We start from the raw sequence: 21069 nt of genomic DNA, 5'->3' as shown, positions 1-21069 counted from the left end.
CCTGCTGAGGCTGCCCACTTTCAATCTCTACTCCAACTTGGAAATCCCAAAAGCACAGGAGTTATTGGTACAGTCTATATAATTGAGTATCTCAGAGAACAGAGCAGGTTGAAGAGGTGGAGAGAGCAGACCTAGGAGACATAACAAAAGATATCCACCATAAAAAGTATTTCCAAATATTATGTCCCATTTCCAGATCTCCGATCAAGAATCATAAGCTAATTATCTTAGTTATAGAATGATAGAAATAGTTACTCTGTTTAATTTGGATAGTGAGTGAATTACAATTCTTAGAAGAAAGAAGTAAAGTAAAACTACAATAGTGATTTTTTTATGTAAACTTTGATTAAATAGGTATATAGGGGTTCTGTAATTATTAAGTTCTGTTATATATGTTGCTTTCTTCTTAAAATGTCTGAAACATTTAAGATAGCTTAATTTGCTTAATTTGTCAGTCAGATTTACTTCACTCACAGTTTGAATTTTACAAAATTTTGTTTGATTTGTAAATTACTGTTACTAGGAATCTGTTGTGCTTTAAAGAGTCAGACTTTTAAACCTGCAATTAGAATTTAAATTAAACTTCTGAGTTAATTGGACATTAAGAAAAAATGATTCCTATTTTATATTACAGAATCATCTGATTCATAAGTAAAACAAAATCTATAAGTTAAAACTAAAAGCTTAATAATTAGATGTGCAGCTTTAATAAACTGTGTAGTAATTTACACAAAAGTGACCATACAAATTCCTTTTAAAGCACAACTAAAGCAATGCATGTTATGCAGACAAGTGATACAAATAAAGTAAAACCACACACACAGGGAGATGCTTCTATTCAACAAGCTGAGGCTAGAGAGAGGCTGAGGCTGACTTTAAAGAAAACTAAAACCTCACAGAAAGATGAAAATGAAAGGATTTTTAAAAAGAGATTTTTGCTACAGGGAGCATGCACTCGCTGGATAGACAGAGAGAGACAGAAAGCAAGAAATCACCCCTAAGGGGGCATGGCCACACTGCAATCCCTTCTCCTACATTCTCTTCTTGGGATTTTGGGCACGCATGCACACGTGCCTGGTGTGAGTTTTAAGCTGCCAGGTCCAGGACTTGAAATGCATCAACTACATGGGGATCCAGTGACATAACCATTATACCATCTGCTGGTCCTGAAAATAAAAGGATTTTTATAATGTCTACATATATACAAATACTAACGAAAAAAGCTGGCTTACCATATTGCTATTAATCCACACATAAATTTAAAATACTAGTCATTATTAATAAGAATAATGAGCCCACACAATCATAAAAGGAACAACACTCTCAGAAGATTCAATAAATTTAAATGCACCTAAAAAGTAGTTCCAAAGTATCTGAAGAAAAATATCTGAAATACCTCCATATTCCTCTGTAGTGAGTCAGACAAATTATTTTGGTTAACCAGTCATTTGTAAACATGACTTTCATGAAAATTCTAAAGTAAGGTTTAAATTTTTCAAATGTACTGTCTTTTTTTCTTTATTTTATTTTTATTATTTACACATTTAATCACTATACATCATTTAGATTGTAAAGAGACTTTACGCAGCATGGTATACACCTCAGACCAGCCGAGTTGAGAATAATATCCACGTCCTCATCAACAAATAATAAACCATATCTGTGTCCCACAAATGTCTTACCTCTCTATTTTTCCCCCAAATTTCCTTTCCTGTGCTCTTCCCCGCCCACATTTTCCACTTTGTCTCTAGTGTCATAACAATTTTTAATGCTTTTATGTCCTCCATAGAGTGTGGAAGTCGGTATATGTTAAGTGGAGACATACAATGTCTCTCTTTCATAGCCTGACTTGCTTCACTCAGCAATAAATCTTCTATATTCTCCCTCTTTCTATCAAATTCCAGGGCCTTTTTTTATGGCTGAGTAGTATTCCATGGACTATATGTGCCACATTTTTTCAATTCATTTATCTGTCTGTGGACATCTGGGGTTGTTCCATGTCTTAGCAATCGTGAATAAGGCTGCAATGAATATAAGTGCTTCTCTGACCGAGCGTTCTCCTGTCCTTTGGGTAAATACCCAGGAGTGGAATTGCTGGATCATATGGTAATTCTATTTGAAGGTTTTTGAGGAACCTCCATATTGTTTTCCACAGTGACTGGACTAATTTACATTCCCACCAACAGTGTAGGAGTGTTCCCCTTTCACCTTTCAAAACAGGAAGAAGGAGAAGAAAGAAGGGAGAGAGGGAAGGAGTCTCTGTTATATCTCATAGTATTACCATCTGCACATGTTTGAGGTTAAACTTCCCATAAATGTTCATGTTTAGCAAACTAGTCTTCCTTGTCTTCAGTTCTACCACCCATACATCCTGGTCCCATCATCTGCATATTTCTATACTAGTTATCTTTCTATAAGGGTAATTTCATCATGTCATTTCCTTGTCTTAATACCTGTTAGTTTCCTATCAACTATGTGATTAAATCTTAAGCAGGACACAGAAAATCCTTAAATTTAGTCCTGTCTATATTTCCAATCTCATCTCCTAACATCTCTTCACCTCTACCCCTTCAATATTTTATAGTCCATCAGTAATAAAGAACTTAAACTTGTGAAACAGTCTATTGGGTAAGACTTCCAATCCTTTGTATGTGATTTTTTTCTCTCTAAAATGTTTCTTCCCCTCTAAAAATTTCAAATATCTAGTCATCCTTTACATCATATTCAGGCATCTCTAGTAAATGTTCTCCCAGATCTAATTTCTATTCTCCCTTCAAGACAAATATAATATGCTGTTTTTGAATTTTATCCCATATTTTACATAATTATAGTTCTGCACTGTATTATTTTAAAGGGTCTATACAGTAAAATTTTGATTAAAAAATCCTCATATCACCTTGTTTTCTATTTATACTTATTTATACTATAGACTAATATTTACATTACTCTATATTTTTCTACTCTTATATTTTCTGTTTCTACAAACAAATGAAACAAGGTTAAGAGGAGATAAAGAGATTACAAAAACAGTTTTAGGACTGGGTATAACGAAAACAATCCCAATGTGACATATCTATTAAATAAATAATAAAATATATTTTGATAGAAGTGACAAGTAGAAAGGGCTTTGTAACTAAGTGATAAAAAAAAGGAAAGCTGAATACATCTTGCATAAGTGATTTATGACATTCTTTTAAAGGACAAAACATGTTTCCCAATGTATTTTACCTTTTATATTTCTATCACTTTTAGAGATAAATACTTAAAACACAACTCTCTGATAAACAAGAATCCTTGGTTTTTTTGGAGAGGTTTTTGCTATAGGGTGTGTGCGCTCGCCAGAGAGACAGAGAGACAGAAAGCAAGAAATCACCCCCCGGGGGGATGGCCATGCCACAATCCCCTCTCCTCCATTCTCCTCTCGGGATCTTGGGCACGCATGACACGTGCCCGGTGTGAGTTTAAGTCACCCGGTCAAGGACTCGAACCGCCATCGACTACATGGGAGTCCAGCGACATAGCCACTACGCTAACTGCTGGTTCCAAAAGGAATCCTTTTACTAATCAATTTTAAGTGGAGTCAAGCACAGTTAGAAGATAACATGAATATTTATTAAAATTACTTTTTCTAAGCAACTTATGTTTAAAGTATGTTAAAGCTTAAATATAAAAATATATTTCTATAATATGCAATAAGAAAATAGCTTTTGGGGCCAGCAGGTAGTGTGAGGGTTAAGGTGCTGGATACTCCCACATGGTTAACCACGATTCAAGTCCCAAACCTGGTGGCTTGTTTTCTCACTTTCCGTCTTTGTCTCTCTGTATGTCTCTCTCTGGTCAAATTAAAATAAATGAATGAATAAATAAAGTTAAATAAATAATTTAAAAAATAGTTTTTGGTGCCTATTTTATAAGAAGTATTATTCTATTTATTAAATTTTTTAGAGAGATTTTTGCTATATGGTGTGTGTGCTCTCTGGAGAGGCAGAGAAAGACAGAAAATGAAGTCACCCCTGAGGGAGGATGGCCATGCCACAATTCCTTCTACTCCATTCTCCTCTTGGGATCTTGGGTATGCACACACACGTACCTGGCATTGAGTTAAGCTACCAGATCCGGGACTCAAATCATGGTTGACTACATGGCAGTCCAGCAATACAACCATTATGCCATCTGCTGGTCCTGAGAAGAATTACTTATTCATTATTATTATTTAATTTGTCAGAGGGCACACATGCTCCCGAGAGAGAGAGAGAGAGAAAGTGAGAAAGCAAGCCACCAGGTTTGGAACTCAAACTGGGGTCAGTCATATGGGAGTCCAGTGCCTTAACCAGCACACCACCTGTCAGCCCCTTAATGCTTTTTAAAATTGGAAGTAGATGGGGCTTTTTGTAACCCCTATGGCAATAGATTTCTCGCAAAATACAATTCGTAATATACAATTAATATTGAAATTTCTAACATTATCATTTCAAAATGTGTGTATGTGTATATACATACACATAAATACATACATATATACATTCATACATATCCTCCTTTTTATCGACAAATCACAAATCACTTCCATACACCAGGATTATAGAAACTGAAAGTCTCTGATTAGCAAGGGCACCAGGCTAATCATTTGTCATTGTCTTCAGGATAACAGCCAGTTAACTGTCTACTTTCTCAACATTACAAGAAACATTCTGCCTCTTTTCAATAGTTAATAGATTCTGTTTTACTTAAGTCTGTAGATTCAAATCACGAGCTATACTACATGATGACTTAATCAAAGAAATGCCAGGAATCACTGCAAATAAGCACTTTAGTACCCTTGCATAGCTGCTTAAAGAGTAAGGTGCAGCAGTCCTACCTAAGAACCATTAAGAGCTCATTCCATTGGGTCCTTGGGAAAGTCATGATGCTTTTTTGCACAGAGAAATATAGAAAAATACCTCATTATTTTCCCAATGACCTAACATGCATAACCTGTATGGATATAACACATTAGAATTCTATGACATTGCAGCTACATTTAAACATTTAGTCAACGACTAAATCATCCTTAGTTTATAATTAACTCTAGAAAATTCACTGTTGTGGAAAAACACAGTTCCACATAGATTTAACCAATAACATTTTTAAACATGTCTTAAAAGTCTCCCTTTTCCGGAAACCACATTTAGTATGTTGTGGTGATGCTCAGGGAATGAATGTAAATTTAAAAAAAAAAAATTCAGAGAAAAAAAATACTAAAACTGTTACCAAAATTCAAAGAAAAAACTGTATTTGATGACCACAGTAAGCTATATAGCCCCAGCTAGGTACTATTTTATAGTATGTTCATGCTACTCACTGAAGTTTATGCCTAAAGTCAGACATGGGTTCTTGTGTATGTATATATCAGTTGTGCTAGCTATTGCAAATATTTAGACAAATTAAGTTCATTAGCAAATCAATTAAATGGGGGGGAAAGGCATAGAAAGCAATCATGGATACCAGAGACAATGGGAGGAGGGTTGGACAGGGCAGAGGGTTAAGGATAGGGAATCAAGGATGGCAAAAAAAAAACACGCAAAATATACAAGACATAAGAAATGAAAAGTTGTTTGTTGATAACACGTATGTTGATGTGCTTGATTGAGCCAACAGACAGTGTATTTTGGATGAAAAATTCATTTTGTATACTGTAATGATGTATAGCATATTAATGTTAAAAAAAGAAAAATAAATAAAAAATAAAAAAAGAGAAAGGGATGTATAAAGCAAAAAACAAACAAACAAAAAACTCACAGTGTGTGAGTAAAAGTGGTTTTTTTTTTCACTCTTCCTAATGAGCTATTATTATGTACAATTTTACCTATCTCTTACTAGACCAATAATTGATACCCACAGATTTATTTCAGGTAATAAACTCTTACCTCGCACAGTCCTCTACACAGAGATTACAAATTCTTTCATTGGTTATTTTAAGATTATCTTTGGAGTCAACAGATGGTGTAATGGTTATGTAACTGGGCTCCCACATGGCCGACTGTGCTTGAGTCCCGGACACAGAGGGTACAGGCATGTGTGCACACATGCCCAAGATTCCAGAAGGAGAATGGAGAAGGGATTGCAGGATGGCCATACCCCTTGGTAGGGGTGATATTTCACTTTCCCTCTTACTGTCTCTGTTTCTCTCTCTTTGGTGAGTGCATCCACCCTATGGCAAAAACCTCCCAAAAAATTATCTTTGTTAATTTATAAGATTATTGCTTAATTTTTAATTAATATGTTTTTCTTTAGAATGTATCATACAGTAAAGAATCTCATACACAATTCAATACATACTTGCAGAATTACCATTGGAGCGGGTTTTGAATGTTCACAACATAATACAATGCTAAATGCTGATGATGGTGAATGTGCTTATATCCTTAATTTCTTTGTTACACATCATATAAAGACCATTCTGTACCCTGAAAAGATGTGTAATAATTATAGGTAAGTCATAAATTACAATTTAAAGAGAGAATGAGAGAATCAAAAGCATGGGAGAGACAGGCATGCACAAATACACGAGGGCTGCAGAGGAAGGGCTAGTGTAGGCATAGTCTATCCCTAGGTCCCAAACTGAACCCCAGGGTAAAGAACTGTTTTCAACTCCCAACCTAGAGCCATGTGCAGTAGGCAAAAATAAGGTACGCCCCCACACCAATTGTCCATGTCCTAATTCCCGCAACCTTTGAATATGTAATCTTCTATGGCAGAGACTTTGAAGATGTCTTAAGTTAAGGATGTTGAGCTGGGAAGATTATCTTGGACTATCTGAGCAGGCATAAAGCAATAACAAGAGTCTTTATAAGGCAAAGGAGAAGGCAAAAGAGCCAGAGCTAGAAGAAGGAGCTGTGATGATGAAAACAGAATTAGAGAGAAAGACATGTGAAGACACTACCTGCCAGCTTCAAAGATGGATGAAGGGACCACAGCCACAGAAAGCAGGCACCCTCGAGAGCCTGAAAAGGGCAAGGGAACAGTATCCCTTAGGTCCTCCAAGGAAACACATCCGTGCTGCTCCATTTTGGACTCTTACTTTGAAGACTATAAGACAATAAATGTGTGTTACTTAAAAAAAAAAAAAAAAAAAAAAAGTCTCCCTTTTCCTTCCCATTGAAATTTAGAAAGATTTAGAAACAATTTAGAAAGAGTTGGAAAGCTACATTCAGAATGTGTTTATATTTTGAGTTAGGCATGGATGCCTAGCAAATAGTAATATGAAGAGCAGAACACAGTGCATTTATTTGTTTTGGATAATTGTACTTCTGTTGGAAATGTTCTCAACATTTTCTGTTGGAAATGTTCAGGAATAAAAAGATAAAGTAAATGAGTAACAACTCTTTCTTCCCCTATCTCATACTTTACTGCTCAATGCCTGGACATTTATTGGTCCTAATGATAGAACAGGACAAATGAAAACAGTCAATTGAAAGATCAGCAAGATCTTGGGACCAGTAGAGGGCGTAGTGGTTACATTGCTGAATTCCCACATAGTCGACTACAGTTCAAGTCCTGGACCCAGTGGCTTAAAACTCATGGTGGGGGGCGTGTGCACGTGCATGCCCAAAATTCCACACCTCAAATTGAGGATGGCTACACCTTCCCATACCCAGGAGGGGTGATTTCTCACTTTCTGTCTCTCTGGTTATCGTATGCACCCTATAGGAAAAAAATCTATCCTCACCAAAAAAAAAAAAAAGGAAGAAAGATAAGTCAGATCTAACTTTCTTGCTTAATAAATTCTAATGGCCTCTGAACCTGTAAAATCAATGTTATAATAATTACATTCTGCTTATCTCCCAGGACTGTAGTTAAGAATCAATGAAACTAAGTTTTGAAATTATGAAATGCTCTCATATTATGACAGTATTAGTATTAGTGAAGGCACATTCAACTAATTTACAGTTTGTTTCGAGAAATAATTTAGAAAGTGACTCACAGATCTACAGAAGTTAAATATGAAAGGTGACTAATTTATTTAATATACATCAGAAGAGCACACTTCTTGATTTACTAACACACATGGTTCTAATTCAATTAACATAAATTTATAGTAAGTCAAATGACAAAATAACCATAAGAGAATATCTGTAGGTTAAAAACACATGTATGGACCAGCAATTGGTGTAATGGCTGGACTCCCATGTAGTCAACCATGGTTTGAGTCCTGGACCTGGTGGCTTAAACTCACACCAGGTGCATGTGCGTGCATGCCCAAGATCCCGAGAGGAGAATGGAGGAGAAGGGATTGCGGCATGGCCATTCCCCCCCGTGTGCGGTCGGGCCCCTCCCCCCCCCCCCCCCGGGGGGGGGGGGGGGTGATTTCTCATTCTGTGTCTCTCTGTATCTCTCTTGTCTTTCTGGCGAGCACATGCATCCTATAGCAAAAACCTCTCAAAAAAAACAAACAAACAACAAAAAAAAAACCCACACGTAAATTGGGTCAGTCCCATAGCAAAGCTGTTAGGCAATGCACAGAGGAAGCCAGATCTCACATGGTCAACCACGGTTCAAGTCCCAGCACCACTGGCTTGAAAAATACACGGAGAGATGTAGGTGTGTGCCCAAGATCCTGATGGGATGAAGAATTTGAGAAAAAAGACTTTCAGTGTGAACAAGTCCCACTGGTTGGGGTGAGGGTGTCTGCTTGTTTGCTCTCTCTCTCACACACACACACACACACATACACACATACATTCATACTCTGACAAAAACAAAAATGAAACATAAATAAATGAATTAAGATTTTGCTGGCAAAAGCACCGTGTCAGTAAAGATAGTCTCAGCTTTGTGTGAGTAATGAATAATCTCAAAATTTCAGTGGCTTACCTAACAAAACTTTATTTCTTGCCCATATAATATGTCCAAGGTAGGTTAGGAAGGAAATACTACTCCTAGTCATCATTAAGAAACTGAAGTTGATGGAGATTCTGCCTCAACTGCTTCTATGATCACTGAACCAAGAGGAAGAGAACACAGAAAATCTTCCAGTCACAGCTTTTGTTTTCAGAAGTTCATATTTCACTGTCAAAGCTAATCATGTGGCCAACTTACAAGAAGACAGAGAAAAGGAATGTTACATGTGTCCAAACAGAAAATTCACAAGTTGCTCCATGGCTATTATAGACATCAAACCATAAGTCATTTTTTAAAAACAATTTTGAGGGATCAGAAGATGACATAATTGTTACATTGCTGTACTCCCATGTATCGACTATGGTTTGAGTCCCAGAGCTAGCGGCTTAAAATTCAGGCCGGGCACATGAGCGTGTATATGCCCAAGATCCAGAAAGAAGAGAAGGGATTCAGCATGGCTATACCTCAGGGGGATGATTTCTCGTTTTCTGTCTCTCTCCATTGAGCACGCACAACCTATAGCAAAAATCTCTCTTAAATTTTTTTTGATGTTTTGTATTTTTCATTTTGCTCTATTAAGGATTTACAATAATAATAATAGATACTTCTGAATCATAATTTCAATTTAAAATATATGCTACTTACTTGCCATTCAGTGTTAAAATGAAAAAGTTTTGTCACCATTTCTTATTTTTACATGAAATAAATTTTTATTAGTACCTATATTCCAGGGTTAAAAACATATCTTTTTTTTTTAATTCACCTTTGAATTTTTTATGGGTAATATTTGAAGAGCATATTTGGAGACAGAATTTCCCAATTTAAAAGTTTTATTATCTTGAGGTTTATAAATTCATTTTAATTCTAAAAGAGTAAAATTGAAATCATATGGTAGAGAAAGCTTATATTTAAATGCAGTTCTCTGTCTCTATAAATAAAGTGCCAAATCTGTCACTTGAAATAGTAGGAATCAAAAGAATCACAACTATAATCCTTGATATTTATATTTTTTGAAACCATAGGTTTCATACCTAATATACACTGAGATAACCTAGCTATTAAATTTATGGCTAAATCACTAACAAAAGCCTATTCAGGCATCTCACAACCACACTCTGTGTCTGGGACTAGGATTTTGGAAATGTAACTACTTTTACTCTAAAATAAATAATGTAAAGTGGAAAGATAAAACAATAATGATAATCAGGGCTAATTTTCAGAAACAACTGATAAGGAGGTACGAGAAACTAATAAATATTTAGAGCTCTAAAACAGCTGTGACACTGAAATGTATGATGATAAAGCCAATAATGATCTGAGAGGTCACAAATACATAATACATAATGTATAATGCTTCCGAGTTTCTTTCAGTTGGGATTATTTCCTGAAGAACAGCATCAGTATTTATCCATGTCCCTTCCTACTATATGTGTAAGAGGTCTGTGATGAACAAGGTAAAGAGATGCCTTACTGCTGCTGTGGTACCTGCCTACAGAAAACCCTCTCCCCGGAAGCCTCAGTTACTGACTTTAAAAAGAGCACCAGGTTCTCTCAGGTCTGCTCCCTTAACCATTTGAAAGAAAACTCCCAATATTAACTTGAGAACTAACAGATCATAATTATTTAGCTTATTTTTTTCTACTTATCTAAGGAGACTAAAGGATAAGATGTTTTGAGTCCTTTATGTTCTAAGGCAGGGGTCTCCAACCCCCAGGCTGCAGACCGATGCTGGTTTGTGGCCTGTTGGAGGTTGGAATGCAGACTGGCCCCTGCCCATGGACTGTTGGCACCATCTGCCCACGCAGTGTGGGGTGAGCTGTGGACAAGCGAGGCTCCCTGTATGTTCACAGCTGCTCTCCATTTCTCACCTGCACCCTGGGTTCCGCCTCCTGTCAGATCAGCCTTGCTACTGGATTCTCACGGGAAAGGAAACCATATTGTTGTATGATTATTTCACTGTATATTGCAAAGTGGTGGAAGTAGGATGCACAGTGGATACAGTGTGCTTGAGCCAGCCTCCTCACCATACTCAGTCTATGGAGGCACTGTCTTCCACAAGGCCAGTCCTTGGTGCCAGGAAAGTTGAGGACTACTGTTCCACAGTATTGTGGACAGTAAACGTATCTGCTTATAAAAGCTCATCTCAAATCTGACTTTGGGGGACCAGCAGTTAGCATAATGGCTATGTCACTGGACTCCCATGTAGTCGATCACAGTTCGAGTCCTGGACCCAGTGGCTTAAACTCATGCTGGGCACGTGTGCGTGCGTGCCCAAGATCCCGAGAGGAGAATGGAGAAGGGACTGCGGTGTGGACATACCTCCTGGAGGGGGAGGGTGGTTTCCCGCTTTCTGTCTCTCTGTCTTTCTGGCGAGTGCATGTGCCCTATAGCAAAAACCTATCCAAAAAAAAAAAATCTGACTTTGGGATAATTTTTCCCCTAAAATAACACAAGGGGGGGGGTCTTCAAAAAGTTTGTGGCAAACGCATATTTTTCTATAAAACTATGGATAGATTTTTGAAAAGTTTTGCATCAAAATAAACTCACACTTTCCTCTAGCCGCAATATTGCATCCCTGCCTGTGTGCACCTAATCTCAGTTGGTCTGCCTGCAACCTCCTGAGCACCAACCCTAGTCCCCTGCGCAGCCCCTTTTCCACTCCGACGAGATGAAAGAAACTATCATGAACCAGGAAAAACTCGCCAAAAACTACAGGCACAAGTGCGCATTGGTGGGGAAGGAAGTGCTCACAGAAAGAAGGTGGTCCATAGAACAGCTACAGTAGATGATACAAAACTTTGGTCTTCCTTAAAGAAGTTAGGGAGTAAACAATATCTGTGGTGTTGAAGAGGTGAATATATTTACAAACCAGAGAACAGTGATCCACTTTAACAACCCTAAAGTTCAGGCATGGCTGGCAACAAATACTTCACCATTACAGGTCATGCTGAGACAAAGCAGCTGACAGAAATGCTATCCAGCATCTTAAACCAGCTTGGGGCAGACAGTTTAAGGAGACTAGTTTAAGGAGATTGGCTGAAGCTCTGCCCAAACAAACTGTGGATGGAAAAGCACCACTTGCTACTGGAGAGGATGATGATGATGAAGTTCCAGATCTCGTGGAGAATTTTGAAGAGGCTTCCAAGAATGAGGCAAACTGAATTGAGTCAACTTCTGAAAGGGATTGAAATTTGATGAAATAACTGGGAGCTGCTACTTTATATTATGACTGCTTTTTAAAATTCTGTTTTGTTTATGGATCTGATAAAATTGAGATCTCTAATATTTTTAAGCCTAAGCCTCTTGGACACTGCAGCTCTTTTCAGTTTCTGCTTACACAAAGTTCATTCTTTGCAGCTAATTAAGCTGAAGAAGCCTGAGAATAAAGTTTGGAACAAAGGTTAATATTAAAAAAAAAAAAAAAAAAAAAAAAACCTCATACTTTCATTCCAGTGTTTCAAGGAACATTTGCAAGTCCCTTCCAAGTTAAAGAGGCAAGTTTAAAATTTAATTGCTAAAATAAATTATGATGGATATAAAATGGTCATTCTGTTATTGGAAACTTCTGCCAACATTTTTTTTTAAATAAAAATGAATTGATTTTTACCAATGTGGTTTTTTTTTTTTTTTTTTGAGAGGTTTTCGCTATAGGGCGCGTGCGCTCGCCAGACAGACAGAGACATAGAGACAGAAAGCGAGAAATCACCCCCCAGGGGGGATGGTCACGCCGCAATCCCTTCTCCTCCATTCTCCTCTCGGGATCTTGGGCACGCACGCACACGCGCCCGGCATGAGATTTAAGCCACCGGGTCCGAGACGCGAACCGCGGTCGACTACGTGGGAGTCCAGCGACATAGCCATTACACTAACTGCTGGTTCCCCAATGTGGTTTAATCCAAATATCACTACAAAAAAAATGTAGCTCCAAATGAGAGACTCCTAAGCATACAAAGTCAAGCAAAGAAAATCTTGTTATTTAAGTCACAGATTGTCTTAGATGCTGATGGTGGAAAAATAAATGTCAGTATAGCTCCACTATTTGAATATAACTATTTAAAAATAAGACTGAAAGAGTCCAGGTTTAAGAAAAACAAAGATGAGGAACACCACTCAGAGCCTATTTCCAATGACTCTGCAATTGATGAGGACAACATGAGATTCTGGCATTTTTAGAAAAAGTCTACAGGTCCCCAACGACTCAGCATTTTACTTGGGTACTGCTTGAGGACAAGATGGAAAGAGTCCAAAATAAGTTTTCCTATGTGATTACTACTAGAATAAGATGCAATTGTTCAAAAGACAGATGTATTTTTTGCCAGAACTCTTTAAGAAAACAACTTAGTGATAATCATTTCAATCACAAAGCCATTCCATTTATGAATATTTCCCTGAAACTATTTTTATCAGTTTAAATATTTTTCAGTGGTGTGTGGAAAGAAAGATTTGAACCAAGCCCTGTCCTGTCTATAAGTAGTGGTAATTTACCTACATCTCATAGGATTATTATGAAATTAATTAATGTAACATATATACTTAACAGTGTCTGGAAAGAGTAGGTGTTCAATATTCCATATTAGAAAGCTAGGTCAATATATGTCTAGTATTAGTTCTCCTTCTCTACTTCCTGCCCCGCCCTATCCGAACTCTAACTGTATTCTTTTTTTTTTTTTTTTTCTTTTTTAAGAGAGATTTTTGCTAGGGTGTGTGCATTCACCAGAGAGACAAAGAGACAGAACCTGGGGGGATGGCCACATTGCAATCCCTTCTCCTTCATTCTCCTCTCAGGATCTCGGGCATGAACACAAACGCACCCGGCATGAATTTTAAGCTGCCAGGTCCGGGACTCTAATCGTGGTCAACTACATGGGAGTCCACTGATATAACCATCTGCTAGTCTCTCTAATTTACTCGACAGCTACTTAATTATTGTTCTCCTTACAGTCTACTTTGTCTTACGGCCACTTATTTATATGACGAGGCTGTAAATTCTGAGAACACAAGCCATGTCTAATGTATTTTTGAATTTTTCACCATGTCAAATACATTATGTGCCCATAAAACACAATATTTGTTAAATTAATTTAAAATGCTACAAAATACCACCTCTTGATTCAAAACAATAATAGCAACATATCTGAAAATTAAAATAGTTTCTATCTTGGGACCAGCAGTTAGCGTAATGGCTGTTGCTGAACTCCCATGTAGCCGACTGCAGTTCGAGTCCCAGACCGGTGGCTTAAACTCACGCCAGGCACGTGTGCGTGCACAAGACCCGAGAATGGAGAATGGAGGAGAAGGGATTGTGCGTGGCCATCGCCCCTGGGGGGGGGGGGTGATTTCTCGCTTCCTATCTCTCTGTCTCTCTCTGTCTTTCTGGCAAGCACACGTGCCCTACAGCAAAAACCTCTCCAAAAAAAAAAAAGTTTCTGTCTTTTTCAATTAATGTAAAATGATTAAGTATCAATTATGACCAGAATACTTTTTCTCAATGCCACATCTAAGTACAAGAGAACTTTTAAAATTATCTGAAAAAATGAAATTATTGTGTAAGTTTATTTTGGTGTAATTTTTTTAAAATCCAGGCCAGGTTTTTCATAACACACATTTTCCAGGAACTTTTAAAGATTCTCCCACCAATATATTCTTGTGCTTCCATGAAGTATTTTAATATCAATCATAAAGATGAGAAAGAGAGAAAGAAAGAAGGGAGTGGGAGAAGAGGGGACAATTTCCTCCAAAGTGGCCATTATCCACAAAACATAAATGGTCCCTCCTCTACAAGAAGAATTTTTCCATTACACATAGTAGCCCTAATTCATTAAACTAACAAACAAGAGCAGAAAAAGGAAACACTGTTACCTAGATGATTTCTGAGTTCATTTGAAGTTGTTTTTTTTTATTTATTTAAAGCCTCTCTAAAATTAAATAGGTTAAGCTACTTGTGAAATGTTTTACAGCTAATATGTGATGTAGGAAGCCTTAGAACCTACTTAGCTATCAATATATCAACTCCAATGTTCCCCCTAAATTGATGCCTTCATTTTCTTAACATTCAAAGCAAACGAACTAAAAAGCAAACACAAACACAAATGTACTGAAGCAAAGACAATTCTACCTCACCAGAATTCCTTTTAGGGAAAGCACTTCTATATTTGCACTGTTTCTTTCTTTTCTTTTTTTTTTTTTTTGCACTGTTTCTTTAGAGGAAAACCTTTGATAAACTGGGGAAGAAGGTACCTACTCTGCCCTGCCCAAGGCCACTTACATATGAGAGAAACTGCCCTCTCCCCAAGCAAGGAAAGGAAAGAGGAAGGAAAAAGAGGCAAGGAGTGAAATAAGCAATCACAAGATTATAGTTGCAGGTAGGGGGTCTGATTCCTTCTTGTAGCCCTCAAATCTTCATGACAACATGAACAGATTTTTTTCTAGGGAATTCATCTAAGTGACGGCATTCTGTTTCCAATTTGACACAGTTGGGGGAAGGAAGAGTGAGGGCTTCTTAAAGAAATACCACAGCACACAACTAGAGCAGGGAGATAAGAGAGAGCAACATAGTTACAGGTATAAGACTCCGAACAGTTATTAAATTATTGAGGTCCATGTTTTACATACGATTATGCTTTGTACTTAAATAACAAAGAAAGAGCTTCTCATTTCCTTCTTTAGCAACAAAAATTGTCACTAAGTAAGTAAATGAGAAAATCATGTCCCCATTTTTTTTTTTACACTATTCCTTAAACTCTTGCCTATGATTTTCCCATGTTTTTGTTAAAAGCACAAATGAAATCGTGGGACAAAATTTCTTACCCTCTATTTTATTTCAAAATATTAGAAAACCATAGTAGTTTTCCTCAAAGGTTAATTTTTATTTCAATAATTAGAAATTACCAGCAGTTGGCATAATGGCTATATCGCTGGACTCCCATGTAGTTGAACGCGGTTCGAGTCCCGGACCCGGTGGCTTTAAACTCACAACAGGCTCGTGTGTGTGCATGCCCAAGATCCCGAGAGGAGAATGGAGGAGAAGGGACTGCGTCATGGCCATGCCCCCTGGCCGGTGATTTCTTGCTTTCTGTCTCTCTGTCTCTCTCTGTCTTTCTGGTGGGCACATGCACCCTATAGCAAAAACCTCTCTTTCAAAAAAAAAAAAAAGAAATTACTACACTTGACTAAATGCTGAAAGTATAAAGAAGAATAGCAAGACAACCATTTATCATTAACTTGATACCCCTAATTTATTGAATTACATGGAAAAAAGGGAAGAGAAAGGGAAGGTAGAAAAATCTCAGTAGAGAGTAAAGTATAAAAAGTGTAACATAGATTCTAAGAGATTCGACTTTCCATGTTGTAACTTCCATATTTTGCCAATCAGCGCTAGAATATTTCAAGAACTTGAATATATAATAATCTCTTTTAATACTCAAAACAACCCTGTAAAACAGGTGCTATTATTATCCACATTTTAGGAAAAAAAAGAAAAAGGGGGACCAGCGGGTGGCATGGTGGTTAAGGCGCTGGACACTCCCACATGGCTGACCATGGTTCAAGTCCTGGACCTGTTGGCTTGCTTTCTCACTTTCCTCTCTCTCTGTGTGTCTCTCTCTGGTCAAACTATAATGAAGGAATAAATGAATAAATAAATAAATAAATCTAAAAAAAAAAGAAATAGGACTGGCCCCATAGCTTAAAGGTTAAGGGAGCCAGATCTCACACGGCCAACTGCAGTTCAAATCCTGGTCTCATGGTTTGAAAAACATACCAGGCACATGTTCATGCAAGCCCAAAATCTCTACAGGATAGAGAGATGGAGAAGGGACTGTAGCATGACCATGCCCCATTGGGAGAGTGCTTTCTCTCTCTCTACTTCTATCTCTTATTGCTCCATCTCTCTCTAGTGAGAACACATGTCCTCTGGAAATTAACAAAAAAGGGACATGGTCTTTGGGAGAGCCAGATCCCACATGGCCACTTTTATGGTTTAAATCCCAGCCCTGGCAGCTTGAGAAACACATTGAATATGTGTGCATACATGCCCAAAGTCCTGATGGGATGAGGGATAGAGAGGGGATTATAGTGTGACCATAACCCATTGGTAGGGTTGCTTTTGCTTCCTCCTCTTTCTCTGTTTCTCTCTGGAGAGCACATGTGACCTCTGACAAAAATTGAAAGAAAAAAGAACAGAAAGAAAAAAGGAAACAGAAACACAGAATGATTAAGTAACCTTCCAGGGTTCTAAACCAAGCCAAAGGTACACCCATGCTTTGAGCCCAGGCAGTATAACAACAACAACAAACCTCTCAACTTCTATGCTATACTGTATCTTATGTACAAAGTGATTCATGTATCTTCAAAGTTTTATGTGTCTTTTCAATTGACATATAATTGTACATATTTGTGGAGTATGATGTGATTTTTCAGTATAAGAATACAATGTGTTATGATTAAATCAGGGTAATTATGATAGTAATCACGTAACACATTTGTTCTAAGCTTTTTGTTGGGAATATTAAAAATTCCCTTTTCTTAATTACTAAAATTTTGCTTTTAATAAATAAAATTTTCTGTAAATATTTAGATTGTATGAAACTATGATACAAAAAATAATTAATATTTACCTATTCAGAAACAAGCATGATGTCTAACACATGACTTTAAGAATGATAAATGCTAGAGCACAGGAGACAGTTAAGCAAAAACTGTATGATCATCTATTATGTTCAACTGTTTTGGGAATTAATGTCAATACTATAGAATAAAATTCTTAAGTGACATTAAATATTAGTGAGATATATATTCCCCAAAAAGTAATGTTCTAAAATAGTAAACTAAAATGAATTTAACATTTAAAGAAAAGTAAAAAGAAAAAAATACAGCCAGCAGGTCGTGTAGAAGTTGAGACAGCTAGAGCCCACGTAGCCAGCCAATTGGTGGTTTGATTGCTAGACTCAGTGGCTTGAAAAACACTCCAAGTGTGTGTGTGTGTGTGTGTGTGTGTGTGTGTATGTGTGTCTGTCTGTCTGTGTGTCTGTGTGTGCATGACCAAAATCCTGAGAGATGAATAGAGAAAAAGGGATTGTGGCGTGGTCATCACCCCCAGGGGGGTGATTCTTTCTCTCTGGCAAATGTGGATGCCTTGTAGCAAGCTCAAAAAAAAAAAAAAAAAAAAGTGAAAAATACCTGCACATTCCATCTGTCATATTTCCTTGAACTGTATTAATCATTATTCAAATATACCTCTAAGGAAGAGGGGGAATTCTTAATTTTCAGAAAATGGTAATTTCTTTTAAAATTAAAAAGAAATGCTATACTAAGTGGAAATACGGTTCTGGAATGCAAACTACTTTATGATGAACCAACACCAAACATCAATGACATAACTTAAAGTTGCGATAGTTTTACAAGGAACGATAAAAACTAAATAGTCTTCAAAAAGGTGTATTTTTACTAAAAATGAAACACATTTTAAGAAACACGGATGAATTAATAAACCAATTTGTTAGTCTAATTTTAGACTGCACTTACATAACAACAACAAAAAAGAGAGACAGGAATTTAATAAAACTTATTTGAGAGAAATCAATTCCCAAAAGTTAAATAATAATGAATTCCTGATGGCACTGGGTGGCAAAGTATTAGTACAAAAAAGAAAGTGTCTGCATGTTTTTGATAAGAAAGCTCATTTTTTAAAAATCTGCAACTAGAATCATGCCAATTTGAAAGTATGTGTCTTTTATAAAATTATAAAACAGGAAACAGAAATAAAAAGTGCTATTGAGTCTATAAAGTGAGAACTCTCTACCATTTTTCTCTATTTGATATTCTCTATCAAATAAGTCAAGAAAAATAAAAGAGTAAAATGAAAAGTAAATGACAATTTAAAAAATCAACTTATAGATGATCAGAAAAATTACATTAACATAACAGTAACTACTACTAAGAGGTTCAACTGCTTTAAAAACTGAAACTAATTTTAAACACTAAAACAAGTTTTTAGCAGGTGGAAATGCATCAAATGAAAGAAAGAGATTTTTCATACAAAAAAATGGTACAGACTGGATTTAGCCAAACAGTCAAAAGATGGTGCAGTTATCCACAAATTAAAACAGAAATAGAAGGGTAGAGAGCATGTGGGGAATGTTATCTGATACAATAAAATATTTTATGCTATTGACTGGATTTTACAAAAATGACACACTAATATCTTAGATTACCAACAAGTATAAACAAGCAGAATAACTCCCACACACAAAGATAATCTTTAGAAGAGGTTTAACACTCCTCAGGCAGATCACCAGCTGCATAATTAAGAACAAGATGAAGAAAAAAGAAAATAATAATAATTTTTAAAAAGACTACCTTTGTATATAGGAAAACTTAAGGAGTTTTTACAAAGCAAAAATAAAGACATATACTTGGGGGGGAACTTGGTAAAATACGAAATCAATGAAAACTTATATCCATATAGAAAATAGTATTTTTATAGTATATATAAAAAAATTAGTAAGAGTTAAGAATTACATATTCTAGAAATAGCAAATATTTAAATGCAAACAATCTGATGGACAAATACAAATAAGCATGTAATTCTCAAAATAATCAAATAAAAAATTTTAACAGTTGGCTGGATATCTAAGCAAGTAAATAATTAATTCAGCATTATTTTTAAAAATTGACTTTGGGAGTATTTAAAAATATTTTACCTTGACAACTAGCAATTCTTAAGAGCATCGCAGAAACTCATCATGTATAATATGAATATATGTATATATATATATATATACACACACACACACACACACACACACACACTTTTAAGTAAGCAGGAGTATTCAGTCATACTGACTAAATCATGAATATTATGGTTTTAACTATTAAATGTGCAATTCAGCCAGACAGATATCTTAAATTAATGACACTAAGAAAAAACTGGAGAAGCAAAAATATAGAGAAATAAAAATTTAACTTATTTTTTTTTGTTTTTAACTTACAGCCAGAGCTGCAATGGGCTTTGTTATGACAGAATCTTTTACAGACTACCTATTTTAGTCTGGCCCAACAGCTGTGGCAAGTGGTGGTGGTGAATCAGAAGGAAGCGGCAGCTGCACATACTCTGACAGCCAAATAAATGCAGTCCCTATGTCCACTGACTTCACTCCCTGGGCCCCCCTTGACACAGGAGACAACAAAAGTGAGCAATGAGCAAGCAACCGTGAGCAGCTGCCTTGATCATTCAGATGCTTCTTGTGGCTCTCACACAAAGGCTTATGTCTAAGTGGCATATTCTATAGGCCATGCAAAATTGAAGAAAGTCTTGTCTCTGTGAAAGTCATCACAGAGTCATCCAGACAACCAAGCCAAAATCCTCAGCATTTTCCTAAACTCTATTCCTTATCCTCCACCTGAAATCAGTTGCCAAGTTCTATTAATTCTATCCCTGTGTGTCTCCAGAATTCCCTCTCATCTCCATTCCCCATGCTTAGACCTCCCTATTTTGCTATTTAATTTCAGCCTTCTCAAGTACATCCTCCACACTGCTGCTTTCAGATGTATTTTCCTAAAGTATAAATCGGAATAGCTAGACTATTTAAACTTCAACAGCTCCCTATTACTCTAAGTATATAATCTAGAGCCTTGTTACAGAGAGAGCAATGATTTGTCAACCTTAATTTAAGTTACACAGAAATTAAAAGGAAGAGAGGTGTATCACCCAAAACACTAGTACAGCAAGTAAGATTCTTCTTACTGATCCTTACTATTGATCAGTCTCCTATAACCCTGTGCTCTAGCTGAGTAGTCGGACTCAACTACTTGAACACTTCTCTCAAAGTCACCATGTTCTTTCAAACATCTGAATCCTTTGATAGAATGATCTATACATACGAGACCAGCAGTTGGCGTAATGGCTATGTCACTGGACTCCCACGTAGTCCACCGCAGTTCGTGTCCCGGACCCGGTGGCTTAAAACTCACGCCAGGCACGTGTGCATGCGTGCCCAAGATCCTGAGAGGAGAATGGAGGAGAAGGGACTGTGGCGTGGCCATCCCCCCTGGGGGGTGATTTCTCACTTTCTGTCTCTCTGGCGAGCGCACACGCCCTATAGCAAAAAAAGAGAATGATCTATACATACTACTAGCAGTCTCTTATGCATCCTTTAAATTAGAGCTGAAATGTCTACAATTCTATGAAGC

General features: G+C 36.8%; 1 protein-coding gene and 1 pseudogene across 1 annotated transcript in view; one reads left to right on the top strand and one right to left on the bottom strand.

The window, feature by feature from the left end:
• MNAT1 (MNAT1 component of CDK activating kinase) overlaps positions 1-21069 on the bottom strand; it is a 240324-nt gene that overhangs the window by 22417 nt on the left and 196838 nt on the right. The window lies entirely within an intron of this gene.
• Positions 11549-12061, top strand: LOC102480358 (transcription factor BTF3 pseudogene; annotated as a pseudogene).

The sequence above is a fragment of the Tupaia chinensis genome, unplaced genomic scaffold (genome assembly GCF_000334495.1).
Source record: "Tupaia chinensis unplaced genomic scaffold, TupChi_1.0 Scaffold138921_1, whole genome shotgun sequence".
In the NCBI taxonomy this organism is placed as follows: domain Eukaryota; kingdom Metazoa; phylum Chordata; class Mammalia; order Scandentia; family Tupaiidae; genus Tupaia; species Tupaia belangeri.
This window is presented reverse-complemented; position numbering and strand designations above follow the sequence as displayed.